A 12,969-nucleotide genomic window follows, 5' to 3' on the forward strand; every position below is an offset into this window, starting at 1 on the left:
AAAAAAAATCCCAGTGCCATTATCATTGGCTTCTCAGTCAGCCCCCTTTGTCAGTCACATTCAGAGAGTCCGGTTTGATCACATGCTCCTTCAGTCCCAGTTCAGCTGGATTTGGTGAGCTCCTATTAGCTCAGGCACACTGTCTCAGTGGGTGGACCAACCCTTCCTGGTCCTGAATTCCTTGCTTATCTTCTCCCTCCTTCTGCTCTTCATCTGGATCTTGGGAGCTCAGTCCAGTGCTCCAGTGTGGGTCTCTGTCTCCATCTCTGCTTTTCTTTTGCATTTATTTAACAGCCAAGACTGTTGAGTATCTTTTTGCTTGCCGTTTGTTTTTCTACCTTGTAAACTCAGTGTGCAAATCTGTTGCCCAGTTTAAGTTGTATTAGTGAGTTGTGGTAGTGACATTATTTTACATATCCTTGATTCAATGTCTTTGTCATTAATGCATAATTCAAATATTTTCTTCCACTGGGTGGTAGAAATTCTAAATACTGATAAAAAGTCAACTTAATAAACTTTTTTGTTTTATAGCTTGTGCTTTCTGTGTCATCCCTAAGTTAAATATATCTTGTTGCAAGAATTTTATCTTAAGGTTTCTTCTATGTGTTTTATAATTGCATAATTGATTTGATTTTGGTGCATTGTGTAAGCAAGGGGTATTAATTTATGTTAAGCTTTTTCCTATGAACATTCAGCTTTCCATATAGCATTTGTTTAAAAGGATCATTCTTTCTCCACCTTTCATTATGCTTCCATTGGAAAACCTATTTCATGAAATACTCTGCGAATGATGTCTGATGGTGATTTAAAAATGAGCCACACATATTATATTAAGTTTCCAAACTTCTACGTTAATAAAAGAAAAAATATCAGGTTCAGTTTAATAATAATCTAATTCATATGTCTAATATATTATTATTGACTTTAAAATATTTGGTAATTTTGTTCTGAAAATAGATTGATATTATCACTCCAAGCTTTTTGTGATTGTGTTTGAAAGATCCATTTATATCCATTTATTTACCTCTTTTAGGAACCTAACTTTCACAAATTTTATCATATGCAGGACATTGAGCACAATTCCCTAATGACTGACCAATGCATTGCTATGGACACTATCCACACAAGAGAGCTCCATCCACCAGAAGCTCCTTTGGTGCTGGTTTGATGCTCCCATTTGACACCTCTCTAGTCACTGCCGTCACTGTTCTGTGTTCTGTCACAATTGTTTTAGCGTCTCTAGAATTCTGTACAGATGGAATTAGTATAACTTTCTGAGTCCATCTTACCTCATACAAAGTTACTTATTTCACAGCAACTTTGATATCCATGCTGTATGCTTGCACAGTTCATTGCAGTCTTCTGAGTAGCATCCTGTGCTATGCAGGTACTATGCTATGATAATTCACTACTAATTAAAGAAACATGATAAATAAAGCTTTTTAGAGAGTACCTGAAAAGTTATGTTAAATGTATATGCTTTTTTCTTTTTGCAAACCACTGAACAATTTTCTAAACTAGCTCTACCACTTTTGTATTTCTTCTAAGAATATGTCATCAGCCTTTCTAGTATGTGGTATTGCTATGTTAATAGGTATGCAGTGGAATTGCACTGCCGTAAGTTGCTTTTAAGCATGCTATTTCTTTTTTTTGTTGTTTACTTTTTTAAAATTGATTTTTATTGAGCTCTACATTTTTCTCTGCTCACCTCCATGCCTCTCTCCTCCCCTTCAATCCTCTCCCAATGTCCCCATGCTCCCAATTTCCTCAGGAGATCTTGGATTTTTCTACTTCTCCTGTAGATTAGATGTATCTTTATCTCTCTTAGGGTCCTCATTGTTGTCTAGGTTCTCTGGAATTGTGATTTGTGAGCTGGTTTTCTTTGCTTTATGTTTTAAAAGCCACTTATGAGTGAGTACATGTGACAATTGTCTTTTTGGGTCTGGGTTACCTCACTCAAAATGATGTTTTCTAGCTCCATCCATTTGCATGCAAAATTCAAGATGTCATCTTTTTTTCTGCTGTGTAGTATTCCATGGTGTAAATGTACAACATTTTCCTTATCCATTCTTCAGTCAAGGGACATTTATTTTGTTTTCAGGCTCTGGCTATGACAAACAACGCTGCTATGAACATAGTTGAGTACATGTCCTTATGGCACAATTGAGTATCCTTTGGATATATACCCCAAAATTATATTGTGTAATATGGTATGCTTGTAACAGGATATAATTTGGTCTTGTTTGTTAATGTAGTTTGGCAGTTTCATGGGTTGAATTACATATTTAGGTTGTTTACTAAAAACTAATTATTCAAATGCCCAGACTTACATTTGTAAGCTTACAATATTTTTTTTCTGTTAATCTCATCTACTTTGTATTATTTCTTGTCTTTTTTAGGTTAATGGAAGATTTTAATATTCTACATTTTCTCCACTATTGGCTTTGTTTATGTCTATATACTCAAATTCCTAGTAGTTTCTCTAGAGATTGCCATTTTCTTCCTTACATTAGCACTATTGTTATGTAAAAATGCTTACTCTAGTTGTATGTCATATATACAAAAAGTACTTATAGTTTGAGGCTATATGCAACATCAATTTTACTTTTCTTCTGTTGGCAGTTCTTACAATGCCTCATTATCACTATCTAGAGATAACTCAGCAACACGCAGATATCTAGTGAAACTGGTCTCCACTAACTATTCTATTTAATGAACGAACCATTTCCACTTGAATGTCTCCTAGTTTGGTGAGAGGTGTGGGAAATGGCTCCATGTTTTCTTCTCTGGTGATTTGTTGTTAGTCTGCTGAAGTCAAGCATTGTACATTAATACCTTCAAATTCAAAAAGCTCAAGATGCTTCATACAAACTTTCCAGGTTTCTTTCTTTGCATCTCATCCCCTTTCCAGAATTTTGCTGTAGCTAGTCTCCATGACCTCCATTCCTCTGTGCAATGCAGACAAGGTGCTCTGCCTCAGAATTCTTATTTGACTACAGCCTTGTGATGGAGACTTCTTCGTTTTCCTTCTCTCTGACACTGTAAATGTTTCCTAATGACCAATTTTCATGCTTTAATGCACTTAAGGTGGGAGGTGAAGTCTGTTTCCTGCTGTTTTATCATGGTCAGAACCAGGAACCCTCGGTTTTTAGGAAATATAATCCACTAGCAAATTTCCATTTTTAAATGCCAATTAATTCAAAAGACATAAATAATGGTGACAGTTTAGCTTTTGAAAACAATGTAAGTTGCAGAAATATTTAGTGTTGCTTCAGGTATGTACATTTCTGACTTCATCACAGTTTCTTGTGGGGGAAAAAGGAGTTTATCAGATCATGGAATTTGATTTGAAGAAAGAAATGCCTGCTCGAAGCATGCTGGAGCTTGGAGAAACACAGTGTATCAAATGTGACAGATAACTGGACCTCCAAACAATTAGAAATGTCACCTTGAAAATATGATGATAGCATAAACTGAGAAGGATGAGTGTTTCAAAACATGACCACTCTAAAATGGAAAAATTAGAAAGGGCAGAACTAAAAACAACTAGCATAGTTTAGACAGGCTTATTTTAACATCTGAGATAGGACTGATTTCTTTATCATGTTTTCAAAGCTCACAACTATTATATCTTATAATACTACTCTTGTATGTTTGATAACATAGATCAATACTTATATCTCATGAGAGTATCTTCAATTATAGAAATGTTTATGAGTCTTGTATGAATTTACCTAATTTCAAATGTTTGATACTTTTTAAATATTATAAATAGTAATGAGTAACCTTGTGATCTTATACTTAATGTAATAACAGAACAATTTAACATATTCCTGGAGTTATTTTGGCTAAAGAAAATTACTCTGATGAAGCTGAGCAGTGGTGATGCACACCCTTAATCCCAATACTTGGGAGGCAGAAGCAGGTAAATCTCTGTGAGTTTGAGGCCAGCCTGGTCTATAAGAGCTAGTTCCAGGACAGGCTCCAAAGCTTCAGAAAAATACTGTTGTAAAAAACAAAAAAAAAAAAAAGAAAAAGAAAGAAATAAAATTACTCTTATGAACTGAAAAAGTGTTTTTCAGAAATGTATCTCTTTATTTACCATGAAAATCTTAATTTTCCAGAAATGTTCTTTCTAGGTAACTAGGAAAAAAAATGGGTATCAATATACCTCCAAGCAAATACTATCAGTTTCCAGGGGGAAAGATGTTCTTGGGGAGAATTACTTTGATTTAATTCTGAAGAACTGATAATCACCCTTCAACTCAGCTGCTTGCCAGTGGAGACAGAAGAACAAGTTCTGACTGGGTTTTACCATTCACGCAGAATGACATCCAAATCCTGCTATCTTTATTCGTATTTGGAGTACCAGTATGAACATCTGTTACGGATTGCACATTCAGTTCAAGGTTCTTAAAGTTTTTTTTATTGATTTTATTGAGCTCTACATTTTTCTCTGTCCCCCTCTCTGCCTCTCCGTTACCCCTTTCAACCTTCCCCCAAGGTCCCAATGCTCCCAATTTACCCGGGAGATCTTGTCTTTTTCTACTTCCAATGGAGATTAGATCTATGTAAGTCTCTCTTAGTGCCCTCATTGTTGTCTATATTTTTGGGGATTGTGGTTTGTAGGCTGCCTTTCTTTGCTTTGTGTTCAACTATGTTCATTCACAGCAGCTTTGTTTGTTATAGCCAGAACCTGGAAACAACCTAAATGCCCCTCGACCAAAGAATGGATAAGGAAAATGTGGCACATTTATACAATGGAGTACTACACAGCAGAAAAAAAATAATGGCATCTTGAATTTTGCAGGAAAATGGATGGAGCTAGAAAATATTATTTTGAATGAGGTAACCCAGACACAGAAAGGCAATTATCACATGTACTCACTCATACATGGTTTTTAAACAAGCTTTTAAAGTTAATGACTTCTTCGTTATCAAATATGCTTTCAGTTTATATAGCTTTTATAATTTCAAAGTAACCCCTTCATGCAGCCACAAACTTAAAATAGTTCTGGATTACCTTCCTTTGTTTACATTTGATAACAAATTTGTGCTGACTTTCTTTAACCCATATTCTCTTCCCCACCATGAGTACTACAGGCTCAACTCAACTAAGTCCTTAGCCTTTTTCATTTGGTTTATGTCAAATACTCATTTGAGTCACATATCTATTAACATTGCTCTTTCAAGTTCATTTCTACATTATAGCTGGGTTATTTTTATGATAATTTGCACTTATATCTTAGGAAATTTACATGTCAAAATTCATTAATGGTACCTATTATCTATAGAACAAAAATATAACTTAGAAAACAATGCAATCTATTTGCTTACAGACTCAGAACATCTCTCCAATATCATTCTTTACTGGCAATGTATGCCTTCTTTCCTGGAAATTTCATGCTAACCAAACACAATAGTTTCAATCCACTTTGTGCTTATATAATGGAAGTTCTTCATTCTGTTATATCATTCTCCCTTTCCATTTTTTTCTTAAATTGTTTTTTTATATTTTTGAGATTATAATATAATTTTATCATTTTCCTTTTCCCCTTTCTCCCTTTAAACCAATGTTTCTCAACCTTTCTAATGATGGGAACATTCAATACAGTTCTTCATATTGTGATGACTTCCAACCATAAGATTATTTTTGTTCCTACCTAAGAACTAATTTACCTACTGATATAAGTTATAATGTAAATAAATGTGTTTTATGATAGTCTTAGGTGACCCCCGTGAAAGTGTCTTTTGACCACAAAGGGGTTGTGACCCACAGATTGAGAAACACTGCTTCAAACCCTCCCATATAGTCCTCCTTGCTCTCTTTCAAATGCATGGCTTCTTTTTTCACTAAATGTTTTTCACATGCATTCCTAAGTACAACCTACATTATGTTGCATGCATGTATATTTTCAGGGATGACCATTTGGTGTTTCATGTATGATTAAAAAATACATGCCAAGCTTGTGTTTAAACACCCAGATTTCAGGACCAAAAGAAAAATGACACGTTGTAAGCTCAACTTCAGCTTTAATTGTATCTTTCTCATAGGACACTTGCCAATTTTTGTATTAGAAATAAAGTTGGCTACTGAGAACTCAAGAACAATGGCAATGGGTTTTTGATCCTACTGCACGTGCTGGCTTTCGGGGGCCTGGGCAGTTTGGATGCTCAATTTACTAAACCTTGATGGAGGTGGGCGGCCCTTGGACTTCCCACAGGTCAGGGAACCCTGATGGCTCTTCAAGCTGATGAGGGAGAGGGACTTGATGGGGGAGGGGGAGGGAAATGGGAGGCGGTGGTGGGGAGGAGGCAGAAATCCTCAATAAATAAATAAATTTTTTAAAAAAAGTTTTGTTAACCACCAAAAAAAAGAAAAAAAGAAAGAAAGAAAGTTGGCATGATAGGCAGAGAATGACTGTTGGTAGAGATACAAACAAAACTCCAGAAAAACTGAAGGAATTCAGTCATAACATTTCAGCTAGGACCCATGGGACTGTGCCTGAAAAGAGAGGTGAGGATTAGTGTGTGCTGAATAACTCCCCTTGTTGAAGTCTGGTTATTTGCAGTCTGTACTGTAAGAGATGGGTGGTATGCTGAGAGAGCAAGCTCAGGGCACCAGATTGGAACAGAGCTGTTAAGCAAGGAAGAAGGAGGCAAAGAAGAGGGTCTGAGCCTGCCAGGGGCGATTGTCCTAGCCGCCATCCTGGGCCTGCAGATGGAGAAAAGTGCCTATGGTGGCTAAGTCCATAAGGCATCCTTCAATCAGAATAGTCCCTGGCTGATTAAAGGCTCTCTGTCTTTCAGACAAGATGGTAGGTCTTGTCTGAAGGGAAATAATATTTCAGAGGCTATTTAATTTGAATGCAAAATGTCCACCACTTCCTTAGAAATGGTTAGACATGAAATAACCCCTTATATCTTATCAGACCAGCATGGATTAAAGCTGGACTTCAACAATAACAGAAACAACAGACAACTAACAAACTCATAGAAACATAATAACTCTCTACTGACCTACCACTGGATCAAGGAAGAAACAGAGAAGTTAAAGACTTCATAGAATTCAGTGAAAATGAATACACACCATACCCAAACTTAGAGGACACAATGAAGTTGGTGCTAAGAAAAAAGTTCATAGAACTAAGAGCAATCATGAATAATTTAGAAAAAAATACCAAAATAGCAGCTTAACAACTTACCTGAAAGCTCTAGAACAAAAAGAAGCATATATACATGAAGAGTAATTGGCAAGTAGTAATAAAAGTGGGGGCTAAACTCAATGAAATAAAAACAAAGAACAAAAAAGAATCAATGAAACAAAGAGTTGGGTCTTCAAGAAAATTAACAAAATAGATAAACTCTTATTCAAACTAGCTTAAAAGAAAAAAAATATCTAAATCAAAAAAAATCAGAAATGAAAAGGGGGACATAAGTATAGACTTAGAGGAAATGCAGAGAATGATTAGGTCATACTTTGAAATTTTGTATTCCACAAAATTGGAAAATCTATAAGAAATGGACAAAATTCTTAATAGATTTCACTTACCTAAGTTAAATTAGGGTCAGATAAACAATTTAAGTAAACTGATAACACCTAAATGAATAGAAGCAGTCATTAAAAGTCTCCCAACCAAAAAAAAAGTAGAGTCATAGGGTTTTAGTGAAAACTTCTACCAAACTTTCAAAGAAGAGATAAAACCAATACTCTCCAAATTATTCCTCAAAATATAAACAGAAGGAATATTCTAAGTTCTTTATATGAGGCCATAGTCACCCTGATACCCAAACCACACAAAGACTCAACAAGGAAGAAAATTACAGACAAACTTCACTCATGAACATTGTACCCAGTAAAATCCTCACAAACTATATCCCAGAGCACATCAAAAAGATCATCCACCATGATCAAGTAGGGTTCATTCCCGAGATGCAAGAATGGTTCAACATATAAAAATCTGTCAATGTAATTAATCTTATAAACAAACTGAAAGAAAAAAATCCACATGATAATCTGGTTACATGCTGAAAAACCCTCTTATAAAACCCAACACCCCTTTATGATAAAGGTCTTAGAGAGATCAGGGATACAAGGGGCAAACCTAAACATAATAAAATCAATATAAAGCAAGCCAACAGCCAGTTAAATAGAGAGAAACTCAAAGCAGTTCTACTAAAATCAGGAACAAGACAAGGTCTTGTCAGCTCTCTCCATACCTATTCAATATAGTACTTGAAGTTATAGTGAGAGAAATAAGACAACAAAAAGAGATCAAGGGGATGCAAATCAAAAAAGGAAGAAATCAAAGTACCATTATTTGCAGACAATATGATAGAAAACACAATTCACAGACCCAGCAAGACTAGGGAACAAGGATAATCCATGGGGAGACTCTCAGACCTCCCTGGGAAGGGGGAATAGAAGAGATTTCATGAGTGGTCTGAGGACAGGTGGTGATGGAAACGTGAGAGCTCAGGTTGATGGGGACATGGAGGGAGACAGTGCTAAGGGAGACTGCTGTGGAGGGGCATTTGGGGATCTGGCAGAAGCCTGGCCCAATAGAATCTTCCAGGAGTCTATGGGAAGGGCCCCAGTTTAGACTCCTAGCAATAGCAGACAAGTAGCCTGAACTTGCCATCTGCTGTGACCAGATTGTACCTGGCACAATTGTCACCATAGAGGTGTCATCCAGCAACTGATGGAGACAGATGCAGTGACCCAAAGACAAACATTAGAGAGAGTTCAGGAAACCTGGAGAAGAGGAAAAAGAAGTTTAGCAGCCAGAGGGGTCAAGGGCACCATGGGAAGACTCACACAATTAACTAACCTGGGCTCATAGGGGTCACAGAGACTGAACCGACAACCAGGGAACCTTATGAGACTGACCTAGGCACTCTGCATATATGCTACAGTTGTCGGACTCCTTGGGAGCTCAATATGTCTCCCATACACTCCACAGTGTAGAGTGATAGGAGCTCACAAGATAAATATACTCTTAGGTGACAGCCCATCCCTGAATTAGGCAGTTCCTTTCTCTAATCAGGAGTTATAGTTTTGAACTGTATTATGAGTCTCAAAGTAAAAGGATCTGCAAATTCTTCATATGGAACACATAATCAACACTAACTTAAATGCTAATGTAAAATCAATCTTCATTTAACATCCTTATTATATACATAAGCTTATTTATAATATATAAATTGTGTATATTTATAAGTATATAAACCGTGAATGATGTATATGAAATAAATGCTTGAAATTTGAGGAGTATACTTGAAATTTACCTTATAAAACATCATTGATTATCTTGGTATGAAGTACAGCTTTCTTTCTGGTTAGAAAAGAGAGTGGTTAACTCAAAATGACTACAGGGCAGCGTAAATTGTTCAGCAGGTAATGTACTTGATTGGAAAGCATGAAAACCTGAGTTCGGACCTCCAAAGCCAACATAAAAGTCAGGTATGGTAGCGCATGAATGTAAGCCCTGTGCTGAAGTGTGGGGCTGCTTGAATCTGAGGCTTCAGTGGTCTTCCAGTTTATCTGAACCAGTGATCTCTACATTCAGTGACTGGCCTTGTCTCAGAAATAAATTTGAAGAGTAATTGAGGAAGACTGCACAGTATTGACCTTTAGCTCTTCACTCTGCATTGCTGAGCACACACACACACACACACACACACACACACACACACACACACACGCACACACACACACACACACACACACACACACACACACACACACACGCACGCACGTGCGTGCACACACACACACCAGATGTCTACATACAGGAATAAATATGTAACAAATTGTGTATTTTCAATTTGTTGAGACATGAATGTTCATTTGCAGTCAACAAGTAATAACAGTTTTATTTTGAAAGAATACCCAGAAATCTTAAAGTAATTAAGTTATAAATTATCATACATATAAGGAGCAAAAGATTTTAAAGCTATGTAACTTCTAAATAGTAGAACTTTTGTTCCCAATATTCTTCTTGCTATAGCACTTGTGAGATGATCAATAGAAAGAAATAATTATGATAATACCATATGAAATATATAGATTGGAAATTGTCTCCTAGCTTTTTACATGTTTTTAAATGAAAAAAGCCCCAAAAATTTTGGACCCCTGCCTTACTGCAGGCAGAGGCAGAGAACTGATACAGTTGTGGGGAGAGTCAGTTGGATAAAGGACACAGCTGCATAGCTGGACAGCTTCTGGATACACTGCAGCAGAAACAAGCCTATGAGGTCACAGAGTTGAGCCTGGCCTTCACATCGAAGTCATCTGTGGAGATTCAGAGTAGCGTCATGGGAGACAGGGGCAAGTTACAGAGCCTGTTCAGAGAACAGACAATGAAATGAGGGACAGAGTCTAACTGAGTGGATTTATCATCAGTGTGGCCAAACTTAACTGATGTCCCTGAACATCCAGGAGTTTTATGACTCTTGGTCCCTTGATGATCACACCGGGTCAGATGATAGCTCTGTAGAAAGGACATCACCATCAGTGTTAGGTATTCTCTTTATGGGGTCCAAGTGAGAGTGTTGTACCATTTTCCTATCTGATGTGCCTGGTAAAGTTCTTGGACTTGGGTTCTCTAATTTGTTTTCAATATGTCCATGTACTCATGTGTTCCTAATCTATTTTGATAACTTTATGGGTAGGTATGTTTCCATTTTTAGTCATAAGATTTTATGAGTCTGTATCTCAGGGATGGTGCTGAGTAGCTGAGTTTACATGCACAACGAGGCACAGAGTAATGTGCCTTGACATTTCCACTCAAACTAGAACCGAATGCTCTTTACAAAATAGTCATGCAGAGCATGGCACAGCCTGAAAACTACTGTTCATCCCACATGGGCCAACTTATACGGGCCATCGTCAACAAAGATGTTGAGGAGGATAGTTGCACTTCTTTGGATGTAACAGTTCAGGTGTATGTACTTAAAGTTCTATTATTTATAGAGTCTTAGTCTACTATACAAATGTCTTAGCATTCCTCTAAATTGTCATTCATTTACTCAGCTGCAAATGTAGAAGATTGAAGATGTGCCTACTTTGTCAAGCTCATGTAGAATTGAGACTAATCACAAATAATATTCTGAAATTCTGAATCCTATTTTTTTTTTAAATTATCAAAGTTAAAGTCAGGAAAATTACTTAAGACTGAATTTTACTATCTAGGTGCACAGATATTTTTAATACATCTTTATACACTCAGAAAGTATCATGTAAGTAGCTAGATTACAAACAGCATAAATATAATGATTAGAATTAGACAACCAGGAAATAAATTAACTGGATGCTTAGTGACCTGATTCAAATGTGCAGGTTTTTGCCAAATAAGTTATTTTCCAATAATCCATTGTTCTCCACCCCATCTGGAAAAGTAGCTCCCTCTTCCTTATCCTCTGTAGAGCATCGTACTGTGAAGGCCTCCATGCATTCTTTCAAATTTGGAAAACTTCTGTCAAGTATAGTGTGTGTGTGTGTGTGTGTGTGTGTGTGTGTTCAGAGATTATTCACTATTAGTTACCTGTCCAACATTTGTCTTTATGCCCTAAAGTTCTGAATTTCCATAAGATGCTGTATTTATTTGTCACTTGAAGCCATCACAGCCCTTGTAATGTATACTTAATATTCTTCAGTTTGTTCAGATTTTATTTATCTTAAGAATCCATATTTTTACTTCTTTAAAAAGGCTTATTCTTTTATGATTTTAATGCACTTAGTCAAATTAGTGTTGACAGTATCTACACCCATATGACGTCATCTACTTGGCCATAGGCAGCCTAATAGTCATCACCACCACAGAGGAATTGGCTCTTCCTCTGCAGGCGATTATCAACTCCAAGTCCTCCTCAGCTGGAAGCAGAGCCTCAGAGGCCACATACACGCATTCTCTTCTGGAATTAAGACTGGTTTGATCGTATACAGGTAATATGTAAATGGCCACAGACGCTGTTGAATCCTTGTGTGCCACAAGCTTAGTTTGTCAAGAGCCAATGTCTCATGACACTCTTCTTTATATTCCAACCCTTATATTGTTTCATTTTTCAGGAACTATTTTTCTGGAAAAGTCTAGATGAATTGTTTTCTTTTTGAAGATCAGACATTTTTTTTCTGCCTTTGCAGTAGCTAGGAACTTTCAGTCGGAACTAAGTTTGCTCCTCTGAAAGGAACATGTGTTTATTAGAGGCTTTTAAATTTCATGACTAACCAAACTGATGACCGAAGTATAATTTATTTCTTGCCTTTTCTCTTCAACTTTTCCTTCCATAGTCTGACCTCTTTTGGTTGAGGCTCAGACCTAGGCCTTGGAAGGCAGAAAGCAGGTACTCCTCTGCTGAACTTGAGAGTAGCACGCCATATTCTGGCCTGGTGTTGCTCAGGAGAGTAAACTCCCACTTCCCAATTATGCTCTCTCCTCCGTTCTGATATTTGGGAAAGGCTAGAACAAAAGTTCACATTGCACACTTCCCTGCCCTCAGAGCTAATAGTTGTCAACTTTCTAAGATCTAGTATCACTGGAGAGATACATTGCTGGGTAAACCTGTGTGGGATTATCTATATTAGGGAAATGAAAATAGAAATATACCCTCCTCCCAAATGTGGCCAGGGCCACTTCATAGCCTCGATTCCCAGATTTAACAAATGGAGAAAGTTAACTGTATACAAGTGTTATAATTTTCTACTTCCTGATTATAGATAGAAACGCTTAGCTCCTGCCACCATGATGAATGTACTCTTGAACTCTAAGCAAAAGCAAACTTTTCTTCCTTGAAGTTACTTGTGTCTGCATATTTTTTATTTCTGCAAAGAAAAGTAACTTATTCAAGTTCTGTTTCCAAAGCCTTAAAACATATTTCTTCTTCTTCTTCTTCTTCTTCTTCTTCTTCTTCTTCTTCTTCTTCTTCTTCTTCTTCTTCTTCTTCTTCTTCTTCTTCTTCTTCTTCTTC

This window comes from Microtus ochrogaster, unplaced genomic scaffold (genome assembly GCF_000317375.1).
Source record: "Microtus ochrogaster isolate Prairie Vole_2 unplaced genomic scaffold, MicOch1.0 UNK128, whole genome shotgun sequence".
Lineage (NCBI taxonomy): Eukaryota > Metazoa > Chordata > Mammalia > Rodentia > Cricetidae > Microtus > Microtus ochrogaster.